The 20,811-nt window shown below is 34.5% G+C and overlaps 4 long non-coding RNA genes across 4 annotated transcripts; all 4 read left to right on the forward strand.

Moving 5' to 3' along the window:
• The first annotated feature begins 1,185 nt into the window (after positions 1 to 1,185).
• LOC147937769 (uncharacterized) lies at positions 1,186 to 2,049 on the forward strand. Its single transcript, XR_015567243.1, has 2 exons — positions 1,186 to 1,309; positions 1,692 to 2,049. It is a non-coding gene; the product is annotated as an uncharacterized LOC147937769 (long non-coding RNA).
• Positions 2,050 to 3,686: 1,637 nt separating this feature from the next.
• On the forward strand, positions 3,687 to 4,604 carry LOC147937770 (uncharacterized). The gene is made up of 2 exons (XR_015565261.1): positions 3,687 to 3,811; positions 4,194 to 4,604. It is a non-coding gene; the product is annotated as an uncharacterized LOC147937770 (long non-coding RNA).
• A 1,585-nt stretch (positions 4,605 to 6,189) lies between these two features.
• Positions 6,190 to 7,107, forward strand: LOC147937771 (uncharacterized). Its single transcript, XR_015565223.1, has 2 exons — positions 6,190 to 6,314; positions 6,697 to 7,107. It is a non-coding gene; the product is annotated as an uncharacterized LOC147937771 (long non-coding RNA).
• Positions 7,108 to 8,685: 1,578 nt separating this feature from the next.
• LOC147937772 (uncharacterized) lies at positions 8,686 to 9,601 on the forward strand. Its single transcript, XR_015565363.1, has 2 exons — positions 8,686 to 8,808; positions 9,191 to 9,601. It is a non-coding gene; the product is annotated as an uncharacterized LOC147937772 (long non-coding RNA).
• The last annotated feature ends 11,210 nt before the right edge of the window (positions 9,602 to 20,811 follow it).

A 20,811-nucleotide genomic window follows, 5' to 3' on the forward strand; every position in this document is an offset into this window, starting at 1 on the left:
AATTTTTAGTTTATTTAGTTTTCAAATTTTTAATTAATTAACTTTCTGTCTAATTAGTTTAGAACTTTTTTTCTTCCCACGTTTTATAAAGTTTATAACCTAATTACATTAAACTTATTATTAAATAGAATATAAAATTCTAGATTTTTTTTGTTCTCTAGAATTAACCAGAGGTATATACCTATATAGCATGTTAGTGTATATTTATATGTGTATTTTTTTTGGAATATTAAGAATGTGTTATAGTATGTGTAATATTTTGTAGTTCATATACTAAATAATTTATGAGTTAATTTTCAAAACTATGATTAAATCTATAGTATATATGAGATAAACTAATAGTTTTAGTGTTGGTTCTATATTCCAAACCCGCCATGCTAGGCGGGTCAGACAACATATTCAAAGATTTTTAATCCGCAAAAACTCATCATATGAAACCTGTGAAAGTAAACATTATTTTTAAATATATTATTATTATTCTTTGAATAAGATATCAAATTGAATGGTAAATATATTTGTTACCTTTTAAAATCATACCATTAGTTTTTCTGAATGATATATGTTATATTTGATTTTGAACATTTATTTTAGGGGGAAATCAATGCGTTGAGATCAAAAATCTCGGCCACGGATCCTCCTCCAAAATCGAAAATCAATTCGTTTCTTGGTTAGACCCATTGTTTAGGAAATTTGTGTATGGATTGTTTTGTAAAATTGAAAACTTAATATTAATTAAATCAATTATAAACTTAATATTTAATGTTAAAGAGAGTGGTTCCAATTGTTTTGGAAATTGATTTAGGATGAAAAAACTTGTTTTCAAAAATAGAAACTTAATACTAATTAATTAAATGATAAACAAATTAATAATTAATGCTAATGGCAGTCTTGTAAATAGGTGGTAACTTCAGGATTTATTTGCTAAATGTACTTGAAAAATGTATATATAGAGTTATTGGATAGGATGAAGTGTTAATCTAGCAATTAATTGTCAAATTTGTGTCAAAATGGTATATTTACACATAAAACAATCGTGAAAATTTCAGAATTATGATATTCATCAAATTTATATGTTTCTCTTCATTTAACTGTTTAATAGGCACTTTTTACGAATTACCTCTTTTGCTTCTCCTTTTTTTAGAAATAATAATTCTATATATATTGAAGTGTGAACATTATGTCCATATGCATTCATTTAGTAAAATCTAAGAAGACTTAAAAGGGCAAAAAAACAAAAAACAAATGGTGAAGTGTTTAATTGTAGTTCGTTTATGGGTTTTTTTTATGATATTCTTGTTGATTTCTAAAGGTAATATATATCATAATTTATAATTCTGACAAAATGTTGATTGTTTGCTTTTATGTTTATTATAGATCTAACTGTTTTGTATTATTCAAACTTACAACCTTTAATTTTATAAGAAATATTTTATTTTAAAATGGTAAAATGGTTGTTACAAGCAAAATAAAAATTCTTATTTTCTGTTGGTATCTGACTATCTGGTGTACAGTTACAATATTTTCAAATCTATCTTCAGTTGTGAAATAAAATTATGACATGAAAATAAAATCCTAAATAATATTGAATCTTCTAAAAAATAAAGTTTCTTTGAAGGAAAAATTATAATATGCATATAAATCAGTATGTTTTGAATACATCTTATTGATTGATCGATGCTTGATTCCATTAGGAAGTTCGGAAGAGAAACACAATGGGTGGGATTGGTGTCTTGGAAAGCCAAGCAAAGCACCGCCAGGGACTTGTACTAAGAAAAACGGTCTTCATTTGTGCAAAGTGGCTTGTGCAAAAGATAAATATAATGGGGGACGTTGTGTTGTGAAAGGAAAAAGACATATTTGCGAATGCACTCGCGTTATAGCTGAGACTTGCATACCCGGCAGAGACTACCCACACCCGTAAAAGCATTATTCATTTATTTACCTTTGTTTAAATAATACAAGTATAACAACAATATATGTTGTAAACTTTACATACTATATTTAGTCACAATCCCTATATTAGTAAGAGAGAAGTACAACTTTGATATAGTCCGAAAATGTCTCTCTCGAAATTTGAATGAGGACAATTCATTAAGGTTAAAGAAGACTTTTAAACATGATGGGTCGGGTTTTAAATTAGAAATTACCCAAAAATTATGAATCGGATATCGTAATGGAATTATAAACGGACATACTAACACCGTCCGTCATGGAATAATGGGCTTTGGTGGGCTGCAGAAAAAAGGCTGCAAAGTAATGAAACTACATCAGATTAGTCTATATTTTTTATCAAGTCAAACAATTAAAGACATTGATTACGGTATTCAATTGATTGATTGCTTAAATTACTTAATTATTTAAATTATTTAATTTGACAGTTATCAATCTTTTAAAACTATTCCAAAATCTGTACTACTCCACATTTTGAGTAATACTAGGATTTCACCCGCGGTACACTGCGGGACTAAGTTTAAATTTATTGTATTTTAAATAATAATTTTTAGTTTATTTAGTTTTCAAATTTTTAATTAATTAACTTTCTGTCTAATTAATTTAGAAATTTCTTTCTTCCCACGTTTTATAAAGTTTATAACCTAATTATATTAAATTTGTTATTAAATAGAATAGAAAATTCTAGATTTTTTTGTTCTCTAGAATTAAACAGAGGTATATACCTATATAGCATGTTAGTGTATATTTTTATGTGTATTTTTTTTGGAATATTAAGAATGTGTTATAGTATGTGTAATATTTTGTAATTAATATACTAAAGAATTTATGAGTTAATTTTCAAAACTATGATTAAATCTATAGTATATATGAGATAAACTAATAGTTTTAGTGTTGGTTCTATATTCCAAACCCGCCATGCTAGGCGGGTCAGACAACATATTCAAAGATTTTTAATTCGCAAAAACTCATCATATGAAACCTGTGAAAGTAAACATTATTTTTAAATATATTATTATTATTCTTTGAATAAGATATCAAATTGAATGGTAAATATATTTGTTACCTTTTAAAATCATACCATTAGTTTTTCTGAATGATATATGTTATATTTGATTTTTAACATTTATTTTAGGGGGAAATCAATGCGTTGAGATCAAAAATCTCGGCCACGGATCCTCCTCCAAAATCGAAAATCAATTCGTTTCTTGGTTAGACCAATTGTTTAGGAAATTTGTGTATGGAGAAAATATTGTTTTGTAAAATTGAAAACTTAATATTAATTAAATCAATTATAAACTTAATATTTAATGTTAAAGAGAGTGGTTCCAATTATTTTGGAAATTGATTTAGGATGAAAAAACTTGTTTTCAAAAATAGAAACTTAATACTAATTAATTAAATGATAAACAAATTAATAATTAATGCTAATGGCAGTCTTGTAAATAGGTGGTAACTTCAGGATTTATTTGCTAAATGTACTTGAAAAATGTATATATAGAGTTATTGGATAGGATGAAGTGTTAATCTAGCAATTAATTGTCAAATTTGTGTCAAAATGGTATATTTACATATAAAACAATCGTGAAAATTTCAGAATTATGATATTCATCAAATTTATATGTTTCTCTTCATTTAACTGTTTAATAGGCACTTTTTACGAATTACCTCTTTTTCTTCTCCTTTTTTTAGAAATAATAATTCTATATATATTGAAGTGTGAACATTATGTCCATATGCATTCATTTAGTAAAATCTAAGAAGACTTAAAAGGGCAAAAAAACAAAAAACAAATGGTGAAGTGTTTAATCGTAGTTCGTTTATGGGTTTTTTTTTATGATATTCTTGTTGATTTCTAAAGGTAATATATATCATAATTTATAATTCTGACAAAATGTTGACTGTTTGCTTTTATGTTTATTATAGATCTAACGGTTTTGTATTATTCAAACTTACAACCTTTAATTTTATAAGAAATATTTCATTTTAAAATGGTAAAATGGTTGTTACAAGCAAAATAAAAATTCTTATTTTATGTTGGTATTTGACTATCTGGTGTACAGTTACAATATTTTCAAATCTATCTTCAGTTGTGAAATAAAATTATGACATGAAAATAAAATCCTAAATAATATTGAATCTTCTAAAAAATAAAGTTTCTTTGAAGGAAAAATTATAATATGCATATAAATCAATATGTTTTGAATACATCTTATTGATTGATCGATGCTTGATTCCATTAGGAAGTTCGTAAGCGAAACACAATGGGTGGGATTGGTGTCTTGGAAAGCCAAGCAAAGCACCGCCAGGGACTTGTACTAAGAAAAACGGTCTTCATTTGTGCAAAGTGGCTTGTGCAAAAGATAAATATAACGGGGGACGTTGTGTTGTGAAAGGAAAAAGACATATTTGCGAATGCACTCGCGTTATAGCTGAGACTTGCATACCCGGCAGAGACTACCCACACCCGTAAAAGCATTATTCATTTATTTACCTTTGTTTAAATAATACAAGTATAACAACAATATATGTTGTAAACTTTACATACTATATTTAGTCACAATCCCTATATTAGTAAGAGAGAAGTACAACTTTGATATAGTCCGAAAATGTCTCTCTCGAAATTTGAATGAGGACAATTCATTAAGGTTAAAGAAGACTTTTAAACATGATGGGTCGGGTTTTAAATTAGAAATTACCCAAAAATTATGAATCGGATATCGTAATGGAATTATAAACGGACATACTAACGCCGTCCGTCATGGAATAATGGGCTTTGGTGGGCTGCAGAAAAAGGGCTGCAAAGTAATGAAACTACATTAGACTAGTCTATATTTTTTATCAAGTCAAACAATTAAAGACATTGATTACGGTATTCAATTGATTGATTGCTTAAATTACTTAATTATTTAAATTATTTAATTTGACAGTTATCAATCTTTTAAAACTATTCCAAAATCTGTACAACTCCACATTTTGAGTAATACTAGGATTTCACCCGCGGTACACCGCGGGACTAAGTTTAAATTTATTGTATTTTAAATAATAATTTTTAGTTTATTTAGTTTTCAAATTTTTAATTAATTAACTTTCTGTCTAATTAGTTTAGAACTTTTTTTCTTCCCACGTTTTATAAAGTTTATAACCTAATTACATTAGACCTATTATTAAATAGAATATAAAATTCTAGATTTTTTTTGTTTTCTAGAATTAAACAGAGGTATATACCTATATAGCATGTTAGTGTATATTTATATGTGTATTTTTTTTGGAATATTAAGAATGTGTTATAGTATGTGTAATATTTTGTAGTTCATATACTAAATAATTTATGAGTTAATTTTCAAAACTATGATTAAATCTATAGTATATATGAGATAAACTAATAGTTTTAGTGTTGGTTCTATATTCCAAACCCGCCATGCTAGGCGGGTCAGACAACATATTCAAAGATTTTTAATCCGCAAAAACTCATCATATGAAACCTGTGAAAGTAAACATTATTTTTAAATATATTATTTTTATTCTTTACATAAGATATCAAATTGAATGGTAAATATATTTGTTACCTTTTAAAATCATACCGTTAGTTTTTCTGAATGATATATGTTATATTTGATTTTGAACATTTATTTTAGGGGGAAATCAATGCGTTGAGATCAAAAATCTTGGCCACGGATCCTCCTCCAAAATCGAAAATCAATTCGTTTCTTGGTTAGACCAATTGTTTAGGAAATTTGTGTATGGAGAAAATATTGTTTTGTAAAATTGAAAACTTAATATTAATTAAATCAATTATAAACTTAATATTTAATGTTAAAGAGAGTGGTTCCAATTATTTTGGAAATTGATTTAGGATGAAAAAACTTGTTTTCAAAAATAGAAACTTAATACTAATTAATTAAATGATAAACAAATTAATAATTAATGCTAATGGCAGTCTTGTAAATAGGTGGTAACTTCAGGATTTATTTGCTAAATGTACTTGAAAAATGTATATATAGAGTTATTGGATAGGATGAAGTGTTAATCTAGCAATTAATTGTCAAATTTGTGTCAAAATGGTATATTTACATATAAAACAATCGTGAAAATTTCAGAATTATGATATTCATCAAATTTATATGTTTCTCTTCATTTAACTGTTTAATAGGCACTTTTTACGAATTACCTCTTTTTCTTCTCCTTTTTTTAGAAATAATAATTCTATATATATTGAAGTGTGAACATTATGTCCATATGCATTCATTTAGTAAAATCTAAGAAGACTTAAAAGGGCAAAAAAACAAAAAACAAATGGTGAAGTGTTTAATCGTAGTTCGTTTATGGGTTTTTTTTTATGATATTCTTGTTGATTTCTAAAGGTAATATATATCATAATTTATAATTCTGACAAAATGTTGACTGTTTGCTTTTATGTTTATTATAGATCTAACGGTTTTGTATTATTCAAACTTACAACCTTTAATTTTATAAGAAATATTTCATTTTAAAATGGTAAAATGGTTGTTACAAGCAAAATAAAAATTCTTATTTTATGTTGGTATCTGACTATCTGGTGTACAGTTACAATATTTTCAAATCTATCTTCAGTTGTGAAATAAAATTATGACATGAAAATAAAATCCTAAATAATATTGAATCTTCTAAAAAATAAAGTTTCTTTGAAGGAAAAATTATAATATGCATATAAATCAATATGTTTTGAATACATCTTATTGATTGATCGATGCTTGATTCCATTAGGAAGTTCGTAAGCGAAACACAATGGGTGGGATTGGTGTCTTGGAAAGCCAAGCAAAGCACCGCCAGGGACTTGTACTAAGAAAAACGGTCTTCATTTGTGCAAAGTGGCTTGTGCAAAAGATAAATATAACGGGGGACGTTGTGTTGTGAAAGGAAAAAGACATATTTGCGAATGCACTCGCGTTATAGCTGAGACTTGCATACCCGGCAGAGACTACCCACACCCGTAAAAGCATTATTCATTTATTTACCTTTGTTTAAATAATACAAGTATAACAACAATATATGTTGTAAACTTTACATACTATATTTAGTCACAATCCCTATATTAGTAAGAGAGAAGTACAACTTTGATATAGTCCGAAAATGTCTCTCTCGAAATTTGAATGAGGACAATTCATTAAGGTTAAAGAAGACTTTTAAACATGATGGGTCGGGTTTTAAATTAGAAATTACCCAAAAATTATGAATCGGATATCGTAATGGAATTATAAACGGACATACTAACGCCGTCCGTCATGGAATAATGGGCTTTGGTGGGCTGCAGAAAAAGGGCTGCAAAGTAATGAAACTACATTAGACTAGTCTATATTTTTTATCAAGTCAAACAATTAAAGACATTGATTACGGTATTCAATTGATTGATTGCTTAAATTACTTAATTATTTAAATTATTTAATTTGACAGTTATCAATCTTTTAAAACTATTCCAAAATCTGTACAACTCCACATTTTGAGTAATACTAGGATTTCACCCGCGGTACACCGCGGGACTAAGTTTAAATTTATTGTATTTTAAATAATAATTTTTAGTTTATTTAGTTTTCAAATTTTTAATTAATTAACTTTCTGTCTAATTAGTTTAGAACTTTTTTTCTTCCCACGTTTTATAAAGTTTATAACCTAATTACATTAGACCTATTATTAAATAGAATATAAAATTCTAGATTTTTTTTGTTTTCTAGAATTAAACAGAGGTATATACCTATATAGCATGTTAGTGTATATTTATATGTGTATTTTTTTTGGAATATTAAGAATGTGTTATAGTATGTGTAATATTTTGTAGTTCATATACTAAATAATTTATGAGTTAATTTTCAAAACTATGATTAAATCTATAGTATATATGAGATAAACTAATAGTTTTAGTGTTGGTTCTATATTCCAAACCCGCCATGCTAGGCGGGTCAGACAACATATTCAAAGATTTTTAATCCGCAAAAACTCATCATATGAAACCTGTGAAAGTAAACATTATTTTTAAATATATTATTTTTATTCTTTACATAAGATATCAAATTGAATGGTAAATATATTTGTTACCTTTTAAAATCATACCGTTAGTTTTTCTGAATGATATATGTTATATTTGATTTTGAACATTTATTTTAGGGGGAAATCAATGCGTTGAGATCAAAAATCTTGGCCACGGATCCTCCTCCAAAATCGAAAATCAATTCGTTTCTTGGTTAGACCCATTGTTTAGGAAATTTGTGTATGGATTGTTTTGTAAAATTGAAAACTTAATATTAATTAAATCAATTATAAACTTAATATTTAATGTTAAAGAGAGTGGTTCCAATTGTTTTGGAAATTGATTTAGGATGAAAAAACTTGTTTTCAAAAATAGAAACTTAATACTAATTAAATAAATGATAAACAAATTAATAATTAATGCTAATGGCAGTCTTGTAAATAGGTGGTAACTTCAGGATTTATTTGCTAAATGTACTTGAAAAATGTATATATAGAGTTATTGGATAGGATGAAGTGTTAATCTAGCAATTAATTGTCAAATTTGTGTCAAAATGGTATATTTACACATAAAACAATCGTGAAAATTTCAGAATTATGATATTCATCAAATTTATATGTTTCTCTTCATTTAACTGTTTAATAGGCACTTTTTACGAATTACCTCTTTTTCTTCTCCTTTTTTTAGAAATAATAATTCTATATATATTGAAGTGTGAACATTATGTCCATATGCATTCATTTAGTAAAATCTAAGAAGACTTAAAAGGGCAAAAAAACAAAAAACAAATGGTGAAGTGTTTAATTGTAGTTCGTTTATGGGTTTTTTTATGATATTCTTGTTGATTTCTAAAGGTAATATATATCATAATTTATAATTCTGACAAAATGTTGATTGTTTGCTTTTATGTTTATTATAGATCTAACGGTTTTGTATTATTCAAACTTACAACCTTTAATTTTATAAGAAATATTTCATTTTAAAATGGTAAAATGGTTGTTACAAGCAAAATAAAAATTCTTATTTTCTGTTGGTATCTGACTATCTGGTGTACAGTTACAATATTTTCAAATCTATCTTCAGTTGTGAAATAAAATTATGACATGAAAATAAAATCCTAAATAATATTGAATCTTCTAAAAAATAAAGTTTCTTTGAAGGAAAAATTATAATATGCATATAAATCAATATGTTTTGAATACATCTTATTGATTGATCGATGCTTGATTCCATTAGGAAGTTCGGAAGAGAAACACAATGGGTGGGATTGGTGTCTTGGAAAGCCAAGCAAAGCACCGCCAGGGACTTGTACTAAGAAAAACGGTCTTCATTTGTGCAAAGTGGCTTGTGCAAAAGATAAATATAACAGGGGACGTTGTGTTGTGAAAGGAAAAAGACATATTTGCGAATGCACTCGCGTTATAGCTGAGACTTGCATACCCGGCAGAGACTACCCACACCCGTAAAAGCATTATTCATTTATTTACCTTTGTTTAAATAATACAAGTATAACAACAATATATGTTGTAAACTTTACATACTATATTTAGTCACAATCCCTATATTAGTAAGAGAGAAGTACAACTTTGATATAGTCCGAAAATGTCTCTCTCGAAATTTGAATGAGGACAATTCATTAAGGTTAAAGAAGACTTTTAAACATGATGGGTCGGGTTTTAAATTAGAAATTACCCAAAAATTATGAATCGGATATCGTAATGGAATTATTAACGGACATACTAACGCCGTCTGTCATGGAATAATTGGCTTTGGTGGGCTGCAGAAAAAGGGCTGCAAAGTAATGAAACTACATCAGATTAGTCTATATTTTTTATCAAGTCAAACAATTAAAGACATTGATTACGGTATTCAATTGATTGATTGCTTAAATTACTTAATTATTTAAATTATTTAATTTGACAGTTATCAATCTTTTAAAACTATTCCAAAATCTGTACTACTCCACATTTTGAGTAATACTAGGATTTCACCCGCGGTACACCGCGGGACTAAGTTTAAATCTATTGTATTTTAAATAATAATTTTTAGTTTATTTAGTTTTCAAATTTTTAATTAATTAACTTTTTGTCTAATTAGTTTAGAACTTTTTTTCTTCCCACGTTTTATAAAGTTTATAACCTAATTACATTAGACTTGTTATTAAATAGAATATAAAATTCTAGATTTTTTTTGTTCTCTAGAATTAAACAGAGGTATATACCTATATAGCATGTTAGTGTATATTTATATGTGTATTTTTTTTGGAATATTAAGAATGTGTTATAGTATGTGTAATATTTTGTAGTTCATATACTAAATAATTTATGAGTTAATTTTCAAAACTATGATTAAATCTATAGTATATATGAGATAAACTAATAGTTTTAGTATTGGTTCTATATTCCAAACCCGCCATGCTAGGCGGGTCAGACAACATATTCAAAGATTTTTAATCCGCAAAAACTCATCATATGAAACCTGTGAAAGTAAACATTATTTTTATATATATTATTATTATTCTTTGAATAAGATATCAAATTGAATGGTAAATATATTTGTTACCTTTTAAAATCATACCGTTAGTTTTTCTGAATGATATATGTTATATTTGATTTTGAACATTTATTATAGGGGAAATTAATGCGTTGAGATCAAAAATCTCGGCCACGGATCCTCCTCCAAAATCGAAAATCAATTCGTTTCTTGGTTAGACCAATTGTTTAGGAAATTTGTGTATGGAGAAAATATTGTTTTGTAAAATTGAAAACTTGATATTAATTAAATCAATTATAAACTTAATATTTAATGTTAAAGAGAGTGGTTCCAATTGTTTTGGAAATTGATTTAGGATGAAAAATCTTGTTTTCAAAAATAGAAACTTAATACTAATTAATTAAATGATAAACAAATTAATAATTAATGCTAATGGCAGTCTTGTAAATAGGTGGTAACTTCAGGATTTATTTGCTAAATGTACTTGAAAAATGTATATATAGATATTATATTCCTAATTCAAAATTTGATTCAACTTCTATTCAAACAATGAGACCGAGTACGAAGCTGTTATGGCTGGACTACGGTTAGCGCAAGGTCTGGAGGTGACCATCATCCAAGTTTTTTGCGACTCTCAGTTAGTGGTTAGCCAGTTTAGTGGGGAGTACGGCGCTAAGAATGGGCACATGGAGGTGTATCGCCAATTACTCCGAACTCTCTCTGCACAGTTCACCTCGTTCGAACTAATCAAAGTTCCGAGGAGCGAAAACGTATCAGCAGATGCTCTCGCCGCCCTAGCAAATTGTTCCGACCTGGGTTTGCAGCGAATGATCCCAATCGAGTGTGTCGAAACTCCTAGCATCGATCATACCGATTTGACGTACGCCATCAGCGACACCGCAGAACCAATGGATATCGACCCATCCGTCCAGGAGTCCGTGGAGATAGCACAACCCCCAGACGATTGGCAGCTCGAAATAAAGATGTACATCAAAAACGGCAAGGTCCCGGAGGATCGTTGGCAAGCTCGCCGATTGAAAGCTCGATGCGCGCACTACGCCATGATGAGGGGCAGCCTTTTCCGACGTAGTTCGTCCGGAGTCCTTCTCACATGTGTCAATCGAGAGGAAGCAGAACAAATAATGATGGAGGTCCACGAAGGTGACGGCGGCAACCACTCCGGAGGGCGTGCACTCGCCTTGAAGATAAAGAAAGACGGTCATTACTGGCCGACCATGGTCGCCGACTGTGAGGCATTTTCGGCGAAGTGCGAAGCATGCCAACGCCACAGACAGATGAAACAAGTATCTCCCAAGCTGCTAAATATCATCACCCCGCCGTACCCCTTCATGCGTTGGGCGATGGATCTCGTTGGCCCACTACCCCCGTCGAGGTCAAAGAAGTTCCTTTTGGTCCTGACTGATTACTTTACCAAGTGGGTAGAGGCCGAATCGTTTAACAAGATACAGTCGCTGGACGTCACCAACTTCATCTGGAAGAACATCATCTTCCGCCATGGGCTCCCTTATGAGATCGTCACTGACAACGGAACGCAGTTCACTTCCAGGGAAACGGTCAAGCCGAGGCAACCAACAAGACCATAATAGATGGATTGAACAAATGTCTTGGGCTCAAAAAAGGAGCGTGGGCAGATCAACTTGACGGCGTGCTTTGGTCCTATCGAACCACCCCACGGTGAGCTACTGGGCAATCTCCGTTCTTGTTAGCATATGGCATCGAGGCATTGGCTCCAACCGAAGCTGGAGTACCAACACTGCACCGCGCTATGCTGGTCAACGATTCCGAGCTCAACGACAGCATGATGCTCGACAACATCGACTTCGCCGAGGAACTGCACGACCAAGCTCTCATCCGAATTCAGAATTACCAAAGTGTCGCGTCCAAATACTACAACAAAGCTGTCCGCCAACGCAGATTCAACGAGGGCAACTTAGTATTGCGCGAGGTGTACGAGAATACAAAGTAGATCAACGCTGGAAAGCTTGGCGCTCGTTGGGAAGGTCCATATCTCATCTCCAAAGTAATTTGCCCTGGAGAGTACGAGCTTTTGACCATGGAAGGCAAGCAGATCAAAAACTCATGGAACGCGGCTCATCTTAAACGGTACTACTACTAGGTCATTCAATTGATTTCAGATGCGCTAAAAAAAAATTAAAAAAAAAATGAGTGTACTATGAACTACGACTGGCTTGTTCCCAACTTTGGGTACGTAGGCAGCCTTTGATCTCTTTCATTAGATTTTAGGGGCACAGCTGGAAAAATAATAAGATGTTCTTTTATTCCAAGAGAAGTTTTCATTTAACAAGTTCGCATATCGCCGCATACAAGAGGATTCCTACTTCGGCATATTGCCCACATAAAGATACATGACGACACATAAAAAAGAAAAAAAAAAACACTTCGGAGGGGTGCAGTACGCCGGTCCCGTTAAACGCAAGCCTTCTGATATCAGGGATCCGGTGCGTAGTACGACCTCCCTTCCGTGATCTCAACCTCCTCGGCGACTCACAGGCGCAGAGCTTGAGAGGTCAGACTCCAATGACTCCTCAACAGCTATGCTTTCGAGGTAGGCCCTCCAGCCTTGACGTTCCTGCCTTAGTTCTTTTAGTCGACCCGCTGGAAATTCGGCACCCCTAGCTACCATCTCTTTAAGGAACGCATATGGACCTTCCACGGTATGGCTATCACAGAAATGGTGATCTGTGGCCTCCAGATGAAGGATGTACCGTTGCAGCCTTTCTATGCGATTCCTATAGATTGGGACTTCCGCAATGTGCAAATTTGCCGACTCGCCTAAGGGTTCGTAATCGCTCTTTGGCAGGTCGGATAGCAAAGTCCAAGCGACCTCCCCCTCACATCGGTTACGGTCAGCAAGCAGTCGGGTCATACGCCAGTTTGCCAGATAAAAGCCATTGGCGATGAGTTCATCAAGGACTGAGATGGTTCCTTCCAGGCGGAAGAGCTGTAAGATGAGATCGTATTTCAGGCGAGGTCACGAGATGAAGACAGAATCGTCTCCTCTATGGGAAGGGTTATATTCGACGCTTCTGGGTCGAATCCGCTGACACCGGCGATAGTCAGCTCTCGAGCTCGCCTCAACCACGCCGACCGAGTTGTGATAGGCATGATTTGCAATTAATTCTTCTGAAGTTTGGATGAGAGATGCTCGACAAACCTCCTTTTCGTTTATGATAGGGGAAAAGGGGGGGATAAATGCTGCGCCCCGCAAATCTCGCACCAATCAGATTGCAGGAAGATACGCGCTGCGTCCCAAGACTCTTCCGCCAATTAAATTGCATCGAAAAACCGCGTCCAAATTTAATGACGCGGTACGCCTCGGGAATGAGCAAAAAAAAAAAAAAAGGGACCACTACGTTCTCCTAGTTCGAAACCGAACTGGTCGACATCTTGGCCAGATGATCGACTTACTCTCCATCGCGAGATAAATCGAACCCAGAGAATTCTTGCTGAATTGTTTCGATAATAAGTCTCCAGTGCGAGACACATCGAGCCCAGAATTGTCTGGATAACTCCTTGACGAGAGATAAGCCGAATCCAGAGAATTCTTTTGAGTTCTTTCGCAAGTCCTAGTCCGGACGGATGTAAGCCGAACCCAGAGTTTTAAATTTCGCATTTCGGCTTCCGAGCTGGGGCAAAGAAGGTAAGACGAAGCCCCGCACTTCGCCGCATGGCTCAGATCGCCAGCATGTCAATCCTCCAGAACGAGACCTGCCGTGATCTTCCGGGTGTCCATCTTAAGGCGTTTTGGCATGGGCCACAAGAGTTGAAGTCCTGTTCTTTCCCAATCGTCTGGGCGTGACTCTAGCGCCCTGATCTTCTGTTCGGCCTCATCTAGACGGCTGACGTCTCTCTTCCTCTTCGCTTTCAAGACGGCGACCTCAGCTTCCAACACCATCAAGCGATCATCGATCTCGTTTTTCTTCATACGATGATAGTAGAGCTTCTGGCATTGCTCCCGGTGTTCGGACTCAACCTGCAAACGGGACTACCAATTAGAACTGAAACCTAGAAAGGACAGACGCAGGTGAAGTTAAAAAGGATTACATGTCGAACAAAGGCATGAGCTGCAGCAGCCTCGATATTGTTTGCACGTTTGTTCATATAGAATGGTTTTATCTCGGAAGGCATGAACTCGCTGCTTAAAGAGAAGCTTGGTTCGCTTGGAATCGAGTTCGCTGAGTAATAGCATTCCTTGCAGTATTCGGTCAAACACTCCGACATGTCCCCAACTCTGTCTAGGCCGTTCACAATCCAAAACCTCGGATGGGATTCAAGTAGTTTAAGCTTGAACAATAATTCGTCTCGCGACTGTTCTGTTGCAGCTAACCGATTACGGTATTCCGAATGACGTTCTTCGATGCGCGAAAAGAAAGTCTCTAGCTCCGATCTTGCTTCTGGCTCAACACGAAACATCAACATCCATGGAACTCGGATGTTCGGATAATAAGACAACCCCCTTTTGATGGCTTCCGAGTTCGAGAACGTTGGAACATCATTCCCGACTCCGACAATGGGATCAATGCTGCCCACGGAACTTGGCATGTTAAGATTATCTCTTTCGTTGAGATTGATCGAGGAGTAGGACCAGCATACTTACTGATTCCAGAAGAATGTTTTCCTTTTACGTTATTTGGGAAATTACCATTTCTCATCTAATAGAAGGAAAATTGGAAATTCTGCGCAAAAGTAAATAGGAAATTTCCAAAAAGGATTAAAGAGTGCATGAAGGCCGGCCACAAAACGGGCAATGTCATCACAAAGTTTAAATAAAGAAAAGAAAAAGCAATTAAGGAGGGCGATGATCAGAGTTCCGGAGGGTCTGGAGCTGTGGTCCCGGGGTGAAGAAGTCCAAAGCCAAGCTGATATGGGGACATGTTGAGATCATCTTCTCCTAGTGCCAGCAAATCAAGTGCGTCCACTTCACCCCATGCTGCCTTCCGCCTCTCCTTGACCTCAACAACCAAGTTGTCAGGGATAGACGCTCCATTCTTCAGGAGGTATTTCATAACCTGTTCAACCCCATCCGACTGATTGAGGACGTCCTCTTTCGGACGAGCCAGTGTTTCCTACTCAAGCAGATAAGCCTTCACCTTGTCAAGTCGGCGCTGCGCTTTCTTCGTGGTGCCCTCAACCTTGGTCTGGCGATCTAGGCGTAATCGTTTCATTTCTGATTCGAACCTTACCCCCAGCTGATCGTATTCTTCTCTCAGTTCGGCCTTCTCTCCCTCCAGGGTTTTTTCCCGCGATTCCAGCTCGGCAACTATCGTCTCCAGGCGCTTGCAGTTATCTTCCTTATTCGTAAGGAGGCTCTTTAACTCCTTGATTCTCTCATCTTTCGACTTGTCCGCTTCCCGGAGATTGTCTAGGCATTCTTTCATTTTCTCGAACTCTGCTTCCGACGACTCCATCGATTTAACTCGCCTCTCGTACATAAGAGTGAGCGCACTGGCATCGGTGGCGGTCTGCGGAGCAAAACGGAGTAAGAAGAAGAGAAGTTCAATATAATGATGTGGAGTTGCAATCTAGCTAAAAGGGCGATCTGAGTTTCACCTGCAGGGCGGACTGTGCAACCTTGAGATATTGGTCCCTAAACTCCAACTTGTCCAGTGGCAGTAGTAGAACCGAAGATACATTCAGTTGCCTGCACAGCTCCCCGGCAGCTTCCTTGTTACGTACAAGAGGAGTTTCCCCGAAATAATCAAAGCAAAATTGATCAGACCGTTCATTTTCTCGCTCAACTCGGAAGCGATCACAGGATTCGTGTCCGGCTTCTTCCACGGAGCGCTTCCGACCTGTTACCTGGTCGGAGTTTTTCCCTTTTCCCTTGTCTTTTTTGGTCTTCTTCTTCTTAGAACCACTACTCGGTTCAGGGGTGAGCTGCACTGGGATGATAGGTTCAATCGGTGGAGGAGGAAATGAGTCATTGGGAGCTACGTTTTCGTTCTCAAGATCAGGAGCAGGCAAGCCGTCATCAACGTCTTCAATGTCGACGTTGATGAATTCGTTCCCTGTTTGGTCCGATTCGAGATCGACGATATGTTCGTCGATTAAAGAAGGGATCGGAATCTCCCTGGATCTGAGTCTTGAGGAACATTCGACTTCTTCTGGCCTATTGCGCATCTCGCCTTGGTCCGATTTGATGGTCTTCAGAGGTTTTTTGTTGGAATTTTTGCGGATCAATGGTTCGCTTGTGGTAGCAGACGAGGAAACCATGGCCGAGATGAAGAACAGTGCAGATCGCTGAAGAGTGTAGAAAAGTTTATAAACAACAAAGTAATTAAATACGAGGAGAGAGAGCAAAGTAAATACCTTTGACGATACGGCAAAAAGTGAAAAAAATCGGTGGATATCGAGTATTTATAGAGGGAGTGGGCGGCAACCCTACGCGGAGTCATAATTGCCTACTTAACCTATCGACGCTTCGACTTCCGAACTGGCAGATGCGACGCATTGGAGACGTGTCATTCGACTAGTGGATGGCAGAGCGGCGCGACGATCCAGGTATTTAGATTCAGATTTCTTTACGGATTAAATCGGATATTCTCTCTTAAAGTCCGGTCATTCGAATTAACTTCTGAATGTACTGAACTGAGGGGGGACTAATTGTTGGTACGGGAATTAGCACCCCAACATACCGATCTAAACCCGCTTAAAGGAACCGGTTATCTAAACCGGGAGCTCGACCATAATTTGGACTTTATCTCTGAAGGCCCAACACTACCGAGAAGCCCAGTGCCGAGGTGACAAGCCGACATCTCAACTCGCTCTGCGGCTGACCCAGCAAGAAAGGAAGGACTTTCCTAATCAGTTCCCCGCAATTAGGAAAGTGAATATATTCAGCAAATCTTCGAAAACCTATACATAGAGGGCAATCCTCTCATTGTAAATCATCCAGCAATTAATACAAAACTCTAATTCCTCTTTGTTCTTGAGCAAAACCTAACTTGTTTCTCAAGAGATTTCATTTCTTCTTTGCTTGCTTACTTTGATCCGAGTTCTTAAAGAGAAAGTGTTATTGAATTTGTTTCCCTTCTAAACAAATTCTTTGTGTGAAACACCAGTTTCTACATATGATCAAATGCTTTCGAAAATTGATTTGGATACATAGAACAGTACAGAAAGAGTATAGATAAGTAGAATCGGAAAAATATAAACAAAATAAAATTTGTAATCATAGCAACTTACCAACCCAATTGAATTGATAAATCTGTTCGCTAAACTCAAGGCTCAAAACTCAATCATCCGATTGATATCACCATCAACCCCATAGACACACTGAACTGATTCAACTAATCGCAGCTTCTCTCCTTCTTGGATTTAAAAGTTTTCTCTACAAGATTTGGTGGATTGAAGAAGTAATGAATTTAATTATACCCTGTTTACTCTAAAACTGATCGAGTCGACGATGGAGATGAAAAAGATCGAATCGAATCCAAGATGGAGATAAAACAGAGAAATTTGTTTTCTTGGGTAGAATAAATGTTTTTAAAAAAACTTTCATTATTCAGATATCAGGACAGAGGTAAAAAAAAGACTTACCAAAGAGGCCACCGAAGCTCAAATCTGAAATCTTCGAAAAGTAATAACAAACCCAATGTTTAGGTGTATCAATTTTAAATACAGCCCAATTATTACTCACAAATTTGAATACATTTTTTCAGAGCCACATTGAAAAGTCATAAAAATTAACTATATAAACTATGGTCAGCATAATAGGGAATACATTTCCCCTGTATACGATGCGTAAAAAAATAATTACATATTATTATTATGTACAAATTAGTATTACTAAACACAATCATGGGAAATAATAAGCAAGTACTCGTGTTTCGACAACCACGTTTTAAGTAAAATATTCTCTCATTCTATTTATATTCTATCTCATTATATGTTTTACTCACCTTTAATCCTTTTAATTGTATACAATATTTTTTTTAAAATAGTGTACAAAATCTAAAATACTCACTTCGAAAGTTTTGTTTATTTTATTATTTTTTAAACAGTAGTACCAAATACGACAAACATAGACAGTATAATAAACAGATACTATAACAATTTATATATTGTTATACGCTTTAACAACACTAATTCATTCCTAGAATGAGAATTTTTAAGGAAGCTATGCAACATGAGCATTGGCGTTTATCTTCCAAGGATGAGATTACTGCTTTGGAATTACTTCGAACGTGGGATGTCGTTGAGTTGCCTCCAGGTAAAAAAGCTATTTATTGCAAATGGGTTTTCAAAGTTAAACTGAAATCCGATGGTGCCATCGAACATCACAAATCACGTTTGGTTATCTGTGGCAATCAACAAAAAGAAGACTCAGACTATGGCGAAACCTTTGCTCCGGTTGTCAAGATAACTACTATGCGTGTCTTTCTCAAATGTGCTGCTGCTAAAAACTGGGAATTATACCAAATGAATGTTCATAATGCCTTTCTTCGTGGCGATCTCAAGGAAGAAGTTTACATGAAGCTTCCTCCCGGGTATACTTCCAGTGATACGAACAAAATTTATCGTCTGCGTAAATCTCTTTATGGTCTCAAGCAGACTCCGAGATGTTGGTTTGCCAAACTCTCTGATTCTTTGCTCAAGTTTGGTTTTGTCCAAAACAAGAAGGACTACTCTTTGTTCTCTTATCATCGTGTTTCGTCATGTATTTAAGTACTCGTCAATGTCGAAGATTTGATTATTGGTGGCAATGATTCAGATCTTATCTCGAAGTTTAAGGCATATCTTAGTGAGTGATTCCTTATGAAGGATCTTGGCGTACTCAGGTATTTTCTTGGCTTGGAAATCTCTCGCAAAAACGATGGAATTTATGTTTGTCAAAGGAAATATGCTTTGGATATTGTCACTGAGTGTGGACTGACTGGTTGTTGTCCTTATGATACTCCGTTGGAACAGAATCATAATCTTGCTCGCGACAGTGGTCCGTTATTTGATAATCCTTCTCGTTACTCGTCCAGACTTGAGTTACATTGTTCATCTCCTTGCTCGTGAACACCATTGGATATATGTGGTTCGTGTTGTCAAATACCTTAAGGGTACTCTTGGTCAGGGTATTTTTCTCAGTTCTGATACGGATCTTCATGTCAATGCTTATTGTGACACAGCTTACTCGGCCTGTCCACTCACTAGGCGCTCTATCATTGGCTATGTTGTTCTTTTGGGAGATTCTCCGGTGTCCTGGAAAACTAAGAAACAGAATACTGTCTCACGATCCTCTGCTAAAGCTGAATACAGAGCAATGTCTTTCACCTACTTGGAGATTCAGTGGCTCATGGAATTGCTTCCTGTCTTTGACATTGTTCATAAGGAACTTGTTTCTTTTTACTGTGTCAATTAATCAGCCATCAAGATTTTGAAGAATCCGGTGTTTCATGAACGCACAAAGCACATAGAGAATGACTGCCATATTATATGTGATGCATTTCCGTCTGGTGAGCTTACTCCAGTGTCTGTCTCCACTAAAGAACAGGTGGCCGACTTCTTGACGAAAGCATTAGGAAGGGATCAATTCATTATCTACTTGGCAAGATGGGAGTTCGGGATATCTACTCGCCATCTTGAGGGGGAATAATAGGAGACGATATACACAAATATTAGGAGGATTAGGATTACTAATATTTGTTAGATTTGATTTTATCTCTTTCCTTACGGCTCAAGCAATTGCTCGCCTATATATTGTACTCTTTACAATTGATATGAAATAAGAAAACATTCAGAGCAATTCTCTAGTTTGACAGTTGAACGCTAAGAGTAAATATGGTTTGGTAAATTGTATTTATAACTGTTATTCTAGGATTCGTCCGGTTTACTTGTTTGGCCTCGTTGTATTGACAGGTTGGGAAGGGGAGCCTAAGTGATAAAAACGATGAACCGGAGTTGTGTGAAGTTTATTAACGTTGTTGCTCTTTTGTTTTTAATGAATAATATGACTTTATATCTGTTAGATTTTTATATCTGTTATGACTCTTTGAGGAAAAGTTTATTATAAAACATTTATCGCTTCTCCCATTTCTACGGTAATAATCTCAATATGAGTAGATCGCTGAGCTTAATTGGAAACATGAGTAAAAAATTTAACTTCAACCATTTTTCTGTTATTAAAATAAATTATTTATATCAGTCATGCATGATAATGATCAAAACAAACCGATTAATGCTAAATGTAAATAATGATTATTTAATGATATAAAACCAACTTTAACGATAAAAAATTTCAACTTGCCTAATTTTTAAAGAGACGTCCGTATGTATGATGATTGTAATTTTACTATATTAATTGAGAAGTACAAATATAAACCTAATTTTAA

Source organism: Camelina sativa, chromosome 9 (assembly GCF_030686135.1).
Source record: "Camelina sativa cultivar CO46 ecotype springtype chromosome 9, ASM3068613v1".
Classification (NCBI taxonomy): Eukaryota; Viridiplantae; Streptophyta; class Magnoliopsida; order Brassicales; family Brassicaceae; genus Camelina; species Camelina sativa.